At 33.5% G+C, this 15,534-nt stretch overlaps 1 protein-coding gene across 6 annotated transcripts in view; it reads right to left on the bottom strand.

Annotated features, from left to right (window-relative positions):
* The window catches only part of SNTG1 (syntrophin gamma 1), a gene marked incomplete at its 3' end in the record, with an annotated part of 879,325 nt that overhangs the window by 504,864 nt on the left and 358,927 nt on the right, over window positions 1–15,534 (bottom strand). Inside the window, exon 3 of one of the 6 annotated variants that reach the window (XM_079136675.1) lies at window positions 10,503–10,604. The exons of 4 other annotated variants lie outside the window; for them this stretch is intronic. Of the gene's footprint in view, window positions 1–10,502; window positions 10,650–15,534 lie in introns of those variants that run through there. One more of the 6 variants, XM_079136676.1, reaches the window with a different exon arrangement.

Raw genomic sequence — 15,534 nt, 5'->3', positions numbered from 1 at the left:
TTCAAGGGACACTATCTTATCAGAATAAGGGACCTTACAGAAAGGTAATTAGCCAAATCTGACCCCCTCTAGCCATCATGTCCCAAAGGAGAAAAACAAGGCTAAAAAATATTGTTTCTAAAGATCAAAGCCATGTCCTCAGGCCCACTAAAACCATATTTAACCATGTGATTTTAGAGCATCTCCCTCCCAGATGCGTTATGACCACATCAACAAGGATTTCATGTAGTGTCAGTGGGTTGCTGGGTTGCTGCTGAAGAGCTGCAAGGCACAACCTCTATAAGAAGAGAGAGAGAGAGAGAGAGAGAGAGAGAGAGAGAGAGAGAGAGAGAGAGAGAGAGAGAGGGAGAGAGAGAGAGTGTTTTCAGGGAAATCCAGAAATAAAAGGGTGAGGTGGGGGGAGACACACACACAAAAAGGAGGTTAAGGGAAACTGAAACCTTTAAGACCTGTGACTTCAGACTTCAGTTAATAATATACATTTCAACTCCTGGTCAGAAAAGCAGAAACAGACTACAAACCTTCAATGCATCAGTTCCTATTTCCCCATATATAATATTTGATTTTCAACAACAAAAAGTACTATATGGCATTGTTGTGTGTTTTTTTTTTTTTTTTTTTGGTGCTGGGGATTGAACCCAGGGCCTTGTGCTTGCAAGGCAAGCACTCTACCGACTGAGCTATCTCCCCAGCTATATGGCATTGTTAAGCATCAAGAAAAGAAAAAGTCAAGAGAGAAAAAGCAAACATGAGAAGTAAATAGATATGACAGATATGACATGGATTTTGGAGTTTAAGATACTGTGATTAAGATGAAATTTTAGAGTTGTTTTAATTTGCATTTCTTTAATTACTAGAGATGTTGAACACTTTTTCATATATTTATTAATACCCTGTGTGTCTTCTTTTGTAAAGTATCTGTCCAGTTCCTTGGCCATTTATTGATTGGGTTATTTATATTTTTGGTATAAAATTTTGTTAGTTCTTTATAAATTTTAGAGATAAGTGCTGTATCTGAAGTGAGTGTGGAAAAGATTTTCTCCCACTCTTTAGGCTCTCTTTTCACATTATTGATTGTATCCTTTGCTGAGAAAAAGCTTTCTAGTTTGAATCCATCCCATTTATTGATTCTTGCTTTGCTTTCTTGTGCTTTGGGAGTCTTGTTAAGTCTTCTATTTCATGCAGGGTCTCTGGTCTAATTCCTAAGTTCTTGATCCATTTTGAGTTGAGTTTTGTGCAGCGTGAGAGATAGAGGTTTAATTTCATTTTACTGCATATTTATTTCCAGTTTTCCCAGCACCATTTGTAGAAGAGGCTATCTTTTCTCCACTGTAGTTTTTTGGCTCTTTGTCTAGTATGAGGTGACTGTATTTATGTGGGTTCGTCTCTGTGTCTTCTATTCTGTACCATTGGCCTATCTGTCTATTTTGGTGCCAATACCATGCTGTTTTTGTTACTATTGCTCTGTAGAACACAAACAATAATAGATGTTGGCGTGGATGTGGGGAAAAAGATACACTCATGCATTGCTGGTGGAGTTGCAAATTTGTGCAGCCACTCTGGAAAGCAGTGTGGAGAATCCTCAGAAAAGTTGGAATGGATCCACCTCCTCGGTTTATACCCAAAGAACTTAAAATCAACATACTACAGTAATGCAGCCACGTCAATGTTTATAGTAGCTCAATTCACAATAGCTAGATTGTGGAACCAACCTAGATGCCCTTCAACAGAGGAATAAAGAAACTGTGGTATAGAAGTCTCCTTTTCTTTTTTTTTTTTTTTGGGGGGGGGGTTGCTAGGGATCCACTGAGCTATCTCCCCAGCCCCCTAAGATTCCATTTCACCCCAATTAGAAGGATGATTATCAAGAACACAAGCAACAATAGGTGTTGGTGAGGATATGGGGAAAAAGGTACACTCATACATTGCTGGTGGGGTTGCAAATTAGTACAGCCACTCTGGAAAGCAGTATGGAGATTCCTCAGAAAGCTTGGAATGGGACCACCATTTGACCCAGCTATCCCACTCCTTGGCCTATACCCAAAGGACTTAAAATCAGCATACTACAGAGATACAGCCACATCAATGTTCATTGCTGCTCAATTCACCATAGCCAGATTGTGGAACCAACCTAGATGTCCTTCAACTGATGAATGGATAAAGGAACTGTGGTATATATATACAATGGAATATTACTCTGCCATAAAGAATGATAAAATTATGGCATTTGCAGGCAAATGGATGAAATTGGAGAATATCATGCTAAGTGAGATAAGCCAATCTCAAAAAACTAAAGGACGAATGAATTCGCTGATAAGCAGATGATGACATACAATGGGGGGTGGGAGGGGTTAGATTTAGGGTTAGGGTTAAGGAGGGTGGTAAGAATGGAGGAAGGAAGGACTGTATAGAGGGAAAATAGGGGTGGGAGGGATGGGGGAAAGGGGAAAAAATAACAGAATGAATCAAATAACATTACCCTATATAAATTTATGATTACACAAATGGTATGCCTTGACTCCATGTACAAATAGAGAAACAACATGTATCCCATTTGTTTACAATTAAAAAAAAAAGAAACTATGGTATATATACACAATGGAATATTATTCAGCCATAAAGAAGAATAATATTATGGCATTTGCAGGGAAATGAATGGAGTTGGAGAATATCATACTAAGCGAAAAAAGCCAATCCCCACAAACCAAAGGCTAAATATTTTCTGTGATAAGTAGATGATGATATATAATGGGGGTGGGAGGATGGGGAGTGAGAGAAGAATGGAGGAACTTTAGATTATTTAGAAGGAAATGAGAGGGAGGCAGGGTATGAAAAATCATGGAATGAGACAGACATTATTACCCTATGTACAAGTATGATTACAGAAATGGTATGAATCTACATCATGTACAACCATATAAATGAAATTATGTACCCCATTGGTGTACAATGAATCAAAATGCAGCCTGTAAAAAATTTTAAAAATTAAAAAATAATTTTAAAAAATACTGTGAATAATATGTTAAGGACACTAATAAATATTTAGCATGAAAGAATGAGTAAGTAATGTAAACAGAGAGATGAATGAAAACTATCAAATCAAATCTGAGCAAGAATAGAAGGTAGCACTGTACCTGCAAGGCGGAATGTCCTTAATGATCTCAGAAGGTCAAACACGACTCAGAACAAAAGAAAATAAAAATCAGACAGTTGTAGATACAACATTGAATACAGAGAAAAAGCATGAAAAAACAAAATAACAAATAAAAAATCCACACTGAAAGATCTAAAAATTGCAGAACCAGTAAAACTGGTGTCATGTGTACAATTTAAATATGAGAAGGAAAATAGAGGACAGAGCAGAAAATTATTTGAAATAATAAAGTTTGAGAATTTTTAAGTTGCAAATACCAAATCACAAATGCAATAAGCACAAAGCAAGATAGAGTCCACATCTATCGTATCATATTCAAAGTGCAGAAAATCAATAACAGATAATCTTTTAAATGAAATGGGGGAAAAAGAGACCTCACTGAAAGAGAAATGAGCATATGAATTATATTGGACATACACAATGAAGAAAAAGATAGATGGAGTGAAATTGTTAAAGAGTTTTAAAAAACAATAGTAACACAGGACACATCAGTGAAACTGTCCTTCAAAAGTTAAGAAGGAATAAGGATTTTCTGATAGAGATGAATATAACTGGGGGAATTTGTCTCTAGACTTTGCCTGCAAGAAATACTAAAAGAAATCCTCCAGAGACAGGGATGATATTTTAATTAAAACTTTGATCTATATAAAATAATAACATCAGAGAGATAAAAAAATAAGATAAAGTATATCATTTTTCATGCTCCTAATCAATGTAATAGATAACCTTTTGTGCAAAGTAATAATAGCACAATGTATTAGATGGTTATGGCATGGTCATAAGTGAAATGACAGAAAGTGATATCCTAATGAAGGACTAGAGAACTGTGAATATGTCTAGGTGGGGTATAAGGTGCCTGCAGTAAAAGTGTTAGTTTAAAGTGGACTTAGATTACTTGTCAATGTTTATCGATCTGGGACAACCACTAAATTTATTTTTAAGATCTTAGTTAACATCCTAGGAGAGGAGGAGAAATAAAATGGGCTAAAACTTAAAAGCAGAGAAGTCAGAAATACAAAAGAAGATTTGAAAAATAATGAATAAAGTATAAACAAATAGGAAAAGTATTATGTTAAGTAATTTTTAGACATCAGTGGACTAAATACATATTAAAAGACAAGTATTATTAAAGTAGAGACATTATATGTTGTCCACAAAAAATCCACTATAAATATGAAACATAGAAATATTAAAAGGATGGAAAAATATACTTTGATAACATTAATCAAAACAAAGTGGAAGCAACTATAATAATTTCATATAAAGTTGACTTTGGACTAGAAATATCCTCAGTGATAAAGATGAGAACTACACAATGATAAAGTACTTGATTTTTTCCAAAAAGGCATAGCAAACTTTGATGTATATGCACATAACAAGAGAGCATTAAAATAGGTAAGGCCAAAAACTGATAGAATCACAAGGAAATATAGATAAATCTATGACAACATTTGAAAACTTCAACATCTCTGTCACAAAGAGGCCTGATAAGCAGAAAAATCACAAGAAGATGAACTGAACAGCCCTAAATCAAATAGATCTAATAGCATTTAGACTTCTCTATCTATAGATTGAACACATATTCTTAAGCTCACATGGAACATTCTTCCTAATAGACCACATTCTGAGTCACAGAACACAATTTAAAAATTTTTGAAGGATAGGAATCATATAATGTATACTCAATAAAATCAAAATTGCAATGAAAAAGAGAAAGATAGCCTATAATTCTAAAATAATTGAGATTCAATGACATACTTCTAAACAATATGAGTCAAAAAATAAGCCTCAAGGGAAACTTAAACACATTCTCAACTAAATGAAGTTGAAGATTCAAGTGACTAGAATTTATTAGATAGAGCAAAATCATTGTTCATATCAAAATTTGTAACATAGAAAACGTCATAAAAGAAGAAAGATCTAAAATCAATAATCTCACATCCTATTTTAGGAAACTAGAAAAAGAAGCCAATGAACATTGTGCAGGCTGAATAAAATAAAACATAAATAATCAGAGCAAAAATCAGTGGAATTGTAAATAGGAAATCAGTAGAGAAAATCAAAACCAAAAAAATGGGGGCTTTAAAAAAAAACATCATTAGCTGAGGGCAGTGGTCTATGACTGTAATCCCAGTGGCTCAGGAGGCTGAGGCAGGAGGATCGCAAGTTCAAAGTCAGCCTCAGCAAAACAAGACACTAAGCAACTCAGCAAAAACTTGTCTTTAAATAAAATACAAAATAGGGCCAGGGATGTGGCTCAGTGATCGAGTGCCTCTAGGTCAATCCCTGGTACCAAAAACAGAAAGAAGAAAAAAAAGTCATTAAAATTTCAAAATGTACATTTGTGAAAAAAGTAAAATAAAAGAGAATAAAATAGAACAAAAACTAAACAGAGAAACACAACAAAAACTAACATCAGGAAAAAAAAAGGGTCACCACTACTGATCCCATGGTGTTAAAAGGATAACAAAAAATCCTATGAAAAATTCTATGTTCACAAATTTCATAAGTTAATTTAAAAGGACCAATTACTAAAGACAAAAACTACAAAAACTCATACAAGAAAATTAGATGATGTGAGTAAAACATATATCTACTTAAGAAAAAGAACAAATAAGTAATAACCTTCAAAAATAAAACAGTCCTAGGATCAAATGGGATTAGAATTATACTTCACTAATGTTTTAGAAAGAAATCTCACTAATTCTTTATAATCCCTTCCAAAAGCTGAAGGATAATGAATTCTAGAATACTAGTATCAATAATATCAACAATAGATAAAGAATTAAAAGAAGGGAAAACCACAACCTAATATCTTTTAGGAAAATAGATTAAAAATCCTCAAAAAATATTAGAAAATCAAATCAACAATAAATCAAAAAAATTACACAGTGCAATCAAGTGGGATTTATTCTACATATGCAGTGCTGGTTCAAAGTTGGAAAATCAGTCACACAATCCTTGACATCAATATATTTAAGATAAAAATCATATATCAATATATGCAGAAATGTTACTGACAAAATAAGTACCCATTTATGAGAAATCTGTCAGCAAATTAGAGCAGGAATTTCCTCATCTTTCTAAAGAACATTAAAAAAAAATGTTACCTGCTGTTAACACACTTAATGGTGGGACCTGAAAAACTTTTCTCCTAAAATGGATAAAAGCAAGAATGCTTTCTTTCTCTACTCCTATTCTTGTTTATACTGAAAATCTAATCTAATGCAAGAAGGCAAGAATTGGAAATTAGATATACATAGATAGGTAAAAAATGTAAAAATTGATTATTTTCTTTACAAACAACATGAACTTATCTGGAAAAAAAATTTAAAAACCACAGAAAACTTCTAATAATTAATTATAAGAAGGTTTTGGGATACAAGGTTGATGAACACAATTGAAATTGCATTCCTAAGTACCAATGGTGAACAATAGGGAATCTGAAAAATTAAAACACAGTACCAACCAAACACTGAAATGATGAAGTAAACTCTAAAAAAGTAAGAGTGCAGTCTCTGTGTAGATAGCTATAAAATTTTAAGGAAAAGAATCAAAATATCTAAATAAAGGGAGAGATTTTCCATGTTCATGGATTTAAATACTCAAAACTTTTAAATTCTAACTAAATTGAAAGATACTCCATTTTCATGGATTTAAATACTCAAACCTGATCTGAACATTGAATAAATCAAAATTTTAAAAAAGTCAAAGAATGTGTAGCTATTGACACATGAATTCTGGTATACAGGAATACAAAAGACAGATTAGTCAAAGTGATATTGGAAAACAATGAAGTTGGGCAGAACACACTACCTTAATTCATGACTTACTGTAAAGCTTTGCTATTATATAAGAACAAGAGAGATAGATTAGTGGACTAGAATAAAGGATGAAGAAATGGGGGAATGTAAATTAAAAGTCCAATGAGATTCTATTACATTGCTGGTGGGAATGCATCATGGTATAGTCACTTTGGAAGACAATTTGACCGTTACTTACTAATAAAAAATTAACATATGATCTTGCCATTGTGATACCTTTTGCCCAATAAATTTTAAAACATATGTATATACAAAACATGTATAGCAATGTTTATTGCAGCTTCATTCATAATCACCACAAACTGGAAACATCCAAAATGTCTTTCATATAAATTGTGGTATATTCATATAATGGAGTATTGTTCAATGATACAATGCAATGAGCCATCGAGTTTTAAAAAGACATGGAAGAACATTATGTGCATATTATATGAGAAAATAGCCATTCTTAAAACACCATATACCCCAGCTCCATTGCCTACTATATTATTTTACAACAAGCATCATAGTCTATTTTACTTCCACCTTCTGTGTTTATTATCCATCTCTTCCCACTGGAACCTAACCTCCCAACCACAGAGTCTTTTCCTATCAATGTTGATTTATGAATGAAAGAAAATTTCCTGGATAAATTTTTGTTTAGGAGGAGAGTAGAGAGAGAGAATGATAGAAAGATACTAAGAAGTCTGATCCCATGAGATAGATGTGTACTAAGAAAGCATTACTATAATGCATAGAGATACCTTCCCACTTGTAATAAATATGTTCTTGAAGAATTATGTTTAATCAACTAAAACACCTGATATGTTAGGGCTTCTGAATTCCTCAAATTGCACTTTCAAATATACGATGCCTCACCACTGATTTGTAAATCTAGATATTCCTGTTTTTACTTGGCTTATCATGTCAGTTACCAACAGTTACTATATTGTTCCATGGAACAAAGATTTAATGAATTACTAACCACTGTTACTTGCATATTTTAAGAACTATTTACTCAAAAAATTAAAGACTTTCCTGCTTAAGGAATATATATATCAAGGAGTTCTCAGAGTCTCTATGTATTCTCATTTTCTAAGAAGGAGCTATATATGCAGAATTTTACAACTTATTAATAACCTTTAATATTCTATCCTACTGTTATTGGAATGTAATTAGAATATCTAATAGGATTTCTATTTGAACCTATCAAAATAAGCACTTGAGTTCACTCCTTATGTTGGGAGACAGCAACTTTATCCTTCTGATTCTCAAGGCTAATGCTCTGAATTATTCACAACTTCTCAATCAACTTCACATCTAATCTGTCAAGAAATGCTACTATTTCTACTTTTTTTTTTTTGAAATACTATTTCTACTTTTAAAATACATCTATAGATTAATTGCTTCTTCCCACCACCTCCTCTGCTACACTGATGGTTAGGAGTTATCACCATGCTCATTTGGTTCTTTTTATGAGTAGGCTTTGCCCGACTAAAATCAGTTCCTCGTGTAGCAACCAGAATGAACTTCTGAAAATGTTTTTGTCTGAACATTTCAGTGTTCCATTGAAACCCAGCAATGGCTTCCAACCCATTCTAATAAAATCCAAAGGTCAGTGAGAAGATGCCCACATCCCTAAGATGATCTCCAGATCCTTGTGCCTTTTCAGAACCTTCCCCATTGAATCTCTGAATTCCTCTCTCATTCTTCCTTTCTGGTTCCCAAGCATACTGGCTTCCTTGCATGATTCAAATGTTATAGTCATGAATACATTTTAGGGCCTTGGAATGGCTGTACCTGGAATAGAAGATATGCTTCATCAGTGTTGTTATGCTTTGGATATGTGGTCTCTCACACACTCACATGTTAATGTAGGAATGTTCAGAGGTGCCATGGTTATATTTCAAGAACTGTAACCTAATCAGTGGATTAATGCATTTGACAGATTAATAATTTCTATGGACTAACTGGGTGATAACATGTGAGGTATGGCAGGAGGAATTAGGTCACTGGAGATATGTCTTTGGGACCAATAATTTGTCCCTTGCTCTGTATTCCCTTTATGCCTCCTGGCTACCTGAACTGAGCAATTTTTTTCTACTATGCCTTTCTCTCATGACTATCTACCTCATCTTGGTTCCCAAGCAATGGAGCTAACTGATCACAAATTGAACCTTTGAAATTGTGAAATTGTGATCTGAAATGAACTTTTTCTCTTCTATGTTGTTCTTGTCAGGTATTTTAACCACAGCAATAAAAAACTGACTAACACAAGCATTATTTATTTTCTTATCACTCCCTTTAAATCCTAAGATGCCTATGCTAAACCATTTGTGTGAAATTATACCGTGTACATGCTCCATTCTGTACTTCCAACCCTTCCAATCCCCACAGTGCCAATCAACTTCTAATTTTAAGTATAAAACTAAACATTATTTGACATAGTATACACAATTTTATTATTTTTATTATTTGTTTTCTGTCTTCTCTAAGAATTAGTTCAAGAGGGAAGAAGTTTTTTTATATTTAATTGGGGCATTAATATAACTTATTTCCTAACTCTGTATATGCAATCTGTAAATTAAGATATGATCTGGTGTTTTGTAAAACTTCTACTAGAACTTGTACAATTCAGAAACCATTTTCACTATGTTAAATTCAGTATTTGCATCTTTCTCTCAGTATGAAACTATACAATTGTATTCTGAAAGCTTATTTCCCTAGAAATCCTTATAATATGACCACCTAAGTATTATTCTTTTTAAATGACCCAAAACCATTCTTATCTTTATCACACTACCTTCAATATTGATTCAAATTCTTCATTCTAAGAGGAATTTGAGATAATAATGTCTTATTTTACAGTATGGGAAAATTCAAATAACCCTAACATTTAAATACATAGAATTATTAGTTATGTGATATAAATGACAAATAGTAAATATAATCTCTGGACCCATCAATATTCAAGGCTTTTGTCATTGCATCTGATACTGGAGCTTAATCTGCATAGGTCAGGCAGTTGGGGTGGGGGGTGATGTGGCAAAAAGCAAGGGAGATCAAAGATTTGCAATCCATAAGAAGAACTGATACCAGTATCAATTCTTGTTATATTTGAAGCAGATGGTATGGAGTCTTACAGAGCCTTTTTGTTTTATGGGTTTTTTTGTTGTTGTTGTTTTGGTTTTTTTTTTTGTTGCTGTTGTTTTGCTATTGATCTAAATATATTCACTTGACCTGGGAATCAAAGAAGTTGGTAAGAGTTCAGAGAGACATGGGCAGTTGCAGGCTCAAAAGCAAATATGTGTCTGAGTTACTTCTCTCCTACTCTTCAAATCTCCCGCAATAATAGCTCTTGTGCTCATCGGCAACACATAGAAGGGAGAATTTGGAGATATAAAATACATCTTGTCAAATGAACATTTAGGAAAGCCTCACTAGTTTGCAATTATGGTATTATAATTATCTGTTTGTTTGCACTACTATAACAAAATAGTAGACTTTAGAGTGCATATCTTATAAACAAGACAAACATATCTCACAGTCCTGGATGCTAGAAGTTGAAGTTCAAGGTCCCAGCAGATTCTGTGTCTTGTGAAGTTTGCTTTCTGGTTCATGGATGGTGCCTCTAGTTGTATCTTCACCTGGTGGAAGAAGCAAGAGAGCTCCCTGTGGTCTCTTTTATGAGGGAACTCATCCTGCTCATGATGACTCTGTCACCATGAGCTAATCACCTCCCTCAAAGGGCCCATCTCCTTATACCTTAATCTTTGGGGTTAGGATATCAAAACAAATGTTGGTGGAACACAAACATACAGACACTAAGCATGTATATCTTATATATTAACTTAAACACAGAAAGTTCCCCCAAGGAATCTTATTCACAGAATTCCAGGAGTCAAAATGTTTAGGAAGTAACCCATCATGTAAATATATTGGCTAACCCCCAAGATACTCCAGTGGAATAATCCTGATGAAAGAAGACTGAACTGTGTCTTATATTTAAGTCTGCTTATTTCTTAGAAAACAAATTGTTTTAAGACATCTATGCAGTTATAGCAATCCTTGTGAACCTGATCCGCAATAAAAACAGCTCAAAAATCTAGCCTGATTAAGATTGTTATTGCCAATTTATTATCAAAAAGTCTTATAAACCACCGATTTTATGCAGATGCCAAAAGAAAATATTCTTTCATGATTTCACAAAGAAATAGGAGAAAAACCACTTGAATTTAAATATAAACATAAGACCTTTCTGAGTTCTGGATAAACATGAGAAATATAGAATATTAAAATGGAACGTTATACTGTGTGTAGTTCTTCAGTAAATGTCACTATCATTATTCTTACAGTGTTTGTTGGCATAATAATGGATCTTCAGAAAGGGTTAGGGATGAAATACCAAAAGCTGACATATTTTTAATAATACTTTCCATTTCTCAGACGCTTCTATAATCTTTTTTCTTAATCATGTTTGCCAGGGATGTTGTTATTCCATTTAATCATCCAACCTCAAAGCACTGGTTGTTGATTTGAATTTGGTACATAGTATCTCATGTTCTCCCTCAGAAAAAATTACCAGGTTCATCTATTTCTCTGACTCTGACTGAGTGTTTCTAAATGGCAATAACAGAGGCAGCAAGAGCATATTTAGAGTAACTTTCATCATATTCTAAATACACCCAAAGGCACCACAAACAGCTGAGCAGTGATTGGCTCATAACTCACCCGACATGGCTATGACTGCCCTGATTCTTTTATGCAATTCCTCCCTCACCAGACACCAGGGATTGAACAGTTCTGTTTTAGGTCTTCTCTTTCTCCTTAGCACCCCAACTCAACATTTGCTAAGTCTATTGATTCTGTCTCATATATGCATGTATTCATAACTCATTCAAAATATATATCTTTCTGTCATGTTCAAAATGTCATGCAAAATACTGAGGGTAGAGCCCTGGACAGAAAAGTATGGTTCCTTCCTTCTACAGTTGAGCATGCAAAATGAAAGAGTTCTCGAAACCTTCTCTTCAACCCAGTTCTTTCAGAGATCACACAGATCTCTACTCCTCTGTCCTGGAATATTGACAGTCTAATTATGGAACACCTCTCTACACCCCAATCAGGACAGGCTTTTATTATTTATACAATTATTTATTAATTTTGTCCTGGGGATTGAACCCAGAGGTGCCACTGAGTTACATCCCCAATCCTTTTCATCTTGAGACAGGGTGGTAAGAATCTTCCTAAATTGCCCAGTCAGGATTCAAATTTATAATCCTTCTGCCTCAGTCACCTGAGTTCCTGGCATTACAACTTTCATCACAGAACACTGTGCTTTGTGGTTTTTTTTTTTTTTTTTTTAATTCATAAACTTTTGGAAGATTCATCATGAATGATGAATTATTTGTAATTATTTGCTCTAGTTAGAAATCTGCCCCCATTGTAGCTTTCTCTTTCCCTGTCTTCCTCTTTTTTAAAAATCTAGAATAGAACTAAAAGAGTTCAACATGGACATTTTCATTAATTTGAATATTTAGTTTCTGTGTGGCCCCATTAAAGCATGTTTAATAACTTTTTACAACCTATAGGGAAAATATAAAATTCTTAACCTGGCATTCAGAGACTTATTTTTCTTTGTGGTTATTCTTGTGCTTGGTAGGTAAACGTTCTACCAGAGAGATGGTTTAGCACTTCAAACCTTCTAAATATGACTTTTACTCATGTTTGACAACACATCACATATTGATCTCATTTAAGAAGTGTGTTGATTGTATTTTGCCATCTCAAGTTTTCTACTTTGATATTCTTGTTCATCCTGTTTGTGTCACCCTGAATTTATCAGTACTACTACTTTATATACATATTTTAAAAAGTCCTTAAAGATTCCCACAAAAGACATGTGTTTCATCAACTTTTCTAAAAAACATTTTTCTCTCTCCTAAGTTTATATAATAAATATGTATATGTCCTTATAATTGAACACTTACAGCCTTGTACTAGAAGCATTTGCAGATCTTATTTTCTCACTACATTAAGAGAATCCTTGAAGCAAAAGCTGTGCTTTTTTTTCTTTTTTCCTCTTTGCAATTATGTTTTGCTGTATGCATGTTGTTACACATGGTCAAGAATTAAACATTTTTACATACATATTACATACTTATAGTATAAGGTTGTGTCATAAAAATGATCAGTTTCATGTTTTAATATCACCATGGAGATATTCAAGTGTAATTCTCCCTGTGTACTCTACAATTTCCCCTAATGGTAAGACCTTGAAAAGTAGTATAATATCATGATTGGAATTTTGATATTAATAAAATCCACCAATTTTGTTCAAATTTCCTTGACTATTACTGCACCAATTCTACTCTCCGCATCTGTGGGCTACATGTTTAGTAATAAACAACATTATCTCATGTGTACATTCATGTTAAAGATACAAAGGAGGTCCACTGTTGCTTCCTGTTGCCCTTCCCTAACCACACCCATCTCTCTTACACCTACGTACTACCCTTAGCTCACAGTTGACAAGTGTTAATATTCTCCATTTCTATCATTTTGTCAATTCAAGGAGGTTATATAAAGGTTACAAGCAGTATGTGACTTTTTGAGACAGACTTTTCACTCAACATAATACTCTTGAGATTTATCCATTTCATCGTGAGCTTCCTTTCTTTTCTTTCTTACAGTACAGAGGATTGAACCCAGACATGCCCTCCTACTTACTTTGTTTCATTCCAGTCCTTTTAAATGTTTATTTTGGGGCAGGGTCTTGCTAACATACCCAGGCTGACCTCAGACTTGTAAACCTCCTGCCTCAGCCTCTGGATGAGCTGGGATGACAGGCCTTTGCCACTTGGCTCATTGTGAGCTTCCTATTGCTAACCAGGATTCCACCATCTGGAGCACTATGCTTCACACCTTCACTCTGAAGGATATCTAGGTTGTTTCCAGTTTGGAGGTGTTACAAATAAAGAGAGCTACTATGTACGTTTTTGTATAGCTTTTTGTAGTACCATAAGTTTTCATTTCTCTGGAATAAATTTCTAAGTGTGTGAATTTTAGTTTCTATGATTGTATTTAAAAGTTTAGCTTTATAATTTTGCAACAATGAATATATAATATTACATTGAAATGTATGAATAATCTACCTTCTTCTGCATCTCCACCAGCATTTGATATTTCACTGTTTTTATCCTTGCCTTTCTGAAAGGTAGGTAGAGATATGTCATAGTATCAATTTGCATACCTCTAAGGGCTAATTACATTGAAGATCTTTACATGTTCTAGCCTATCGTCTGTAAACTCCCTTTGATAAAGTGTCTTTTCATATTTTTACCCATTTTACAATTGTGTTTAATGTTAAGCTTAAAATTTCTTAACATATATTCTAGCTGTCATATTACTTTTTTTGCAAATATTAGTTTCCACCATATAGTTTATCCTTTCAGGCCTCTCTTCTTTTTGAGGTGGACTTTCACTGTGTTGTCCAGGCTGACCTCAAGTTTAGGAGCTCAAGCAAATCCCACCTTTAATCTCCCCAGTGCTATTTAACAGGTGCACGTAACTTCTTTTCAAACATTTATTTTGCATGGTAAATATTTTTAATTTGAGAACGGTCCAACTCATTGCTTTTTCCTTTTAGGGATCAAATTTTAAAATTAGGAATTCCTAGCCCAATTCTAGATCCCAAAAACATTCCTCTTTCTTTTAAGTTTAATAGATTTACATGTTTTTGTTTGTCTGTTTAAATCTATGATTCATTTTGAGTTCATTTTTGCTGAAGTCTGAAGTTTAGATCAGTGTTTGCTTTTTCCTCCAGATGTACAATTACTAAAATATCATTTTATAATCTGGTTATCCTAATTCCTATATATGGCTTTTGAAACTTTAAAGTTAGGTGAGCATATTTTTGTGTATTTATTACTGGGTTCTCTATTGTACTATGTTCCATTGGTTTGTGAATCTCTCCTTCCATTAATACCACATTGGCTAGTTTACTGTTTTCATATATTAAGCTTCAATTGTGGGTAGAGTGATTCTTTCCCCTTCACTCTTTTTTTTTTTATTTTAAATTCATGATTGTTTTTATTATTCTGGGGCCAGGACCATAATACATACATTTTATAATAATATCTTTAATATTTCTTTAGAATACTTGATGAATATGGACAGATTTTTACATTAAACATATAGATTAATTTGGAAGATAATTCCATCTTTACTATGTTGAGTCTGCCATGACTCAAGGATCTCTGAATTCATGAACATATTTATTTAAAAATATTATTTGCTTTTATTTCAGCATCCTTTTGTGGTTTTTGACATACAGAAACTTTACATGTTTTGTTAAATTTTTATCAAAGAATTTTCTTATCTTTGGAGAGATTTTAAATGGTATTATGCTCTAATTTTTGTTTCCTTGTATTTATTGTTAGTATTTGCAAATTGGAATGAAATTCCATGTATATCTTGTATCTTGTAACCTTGCTGAACTCACATATATATCAAGGAGTTTCCAGCAGATTTATCAGGATTCTCTAGGCAATCATGACAATAATGAATATGGATAAT

This window comes from Sciurus vulgaris, assembly GCF_902686455.1.
Source record: "Sciurus vulgaris genome assembly, chromosome: 1".
Classification (NCBI taxonomy): domain Eukaryota; kingdom Metazoa; phylum Chordata; class Mammalia; order Rodentia; family Sciuridae; genus Sciurus; species Sciurus vulgaris.
The sequence above is the reverse complement of the archived record's forward strand: the minus strand, read 5'-3'. Positions and strand labels throughout refer to the sequence as shown.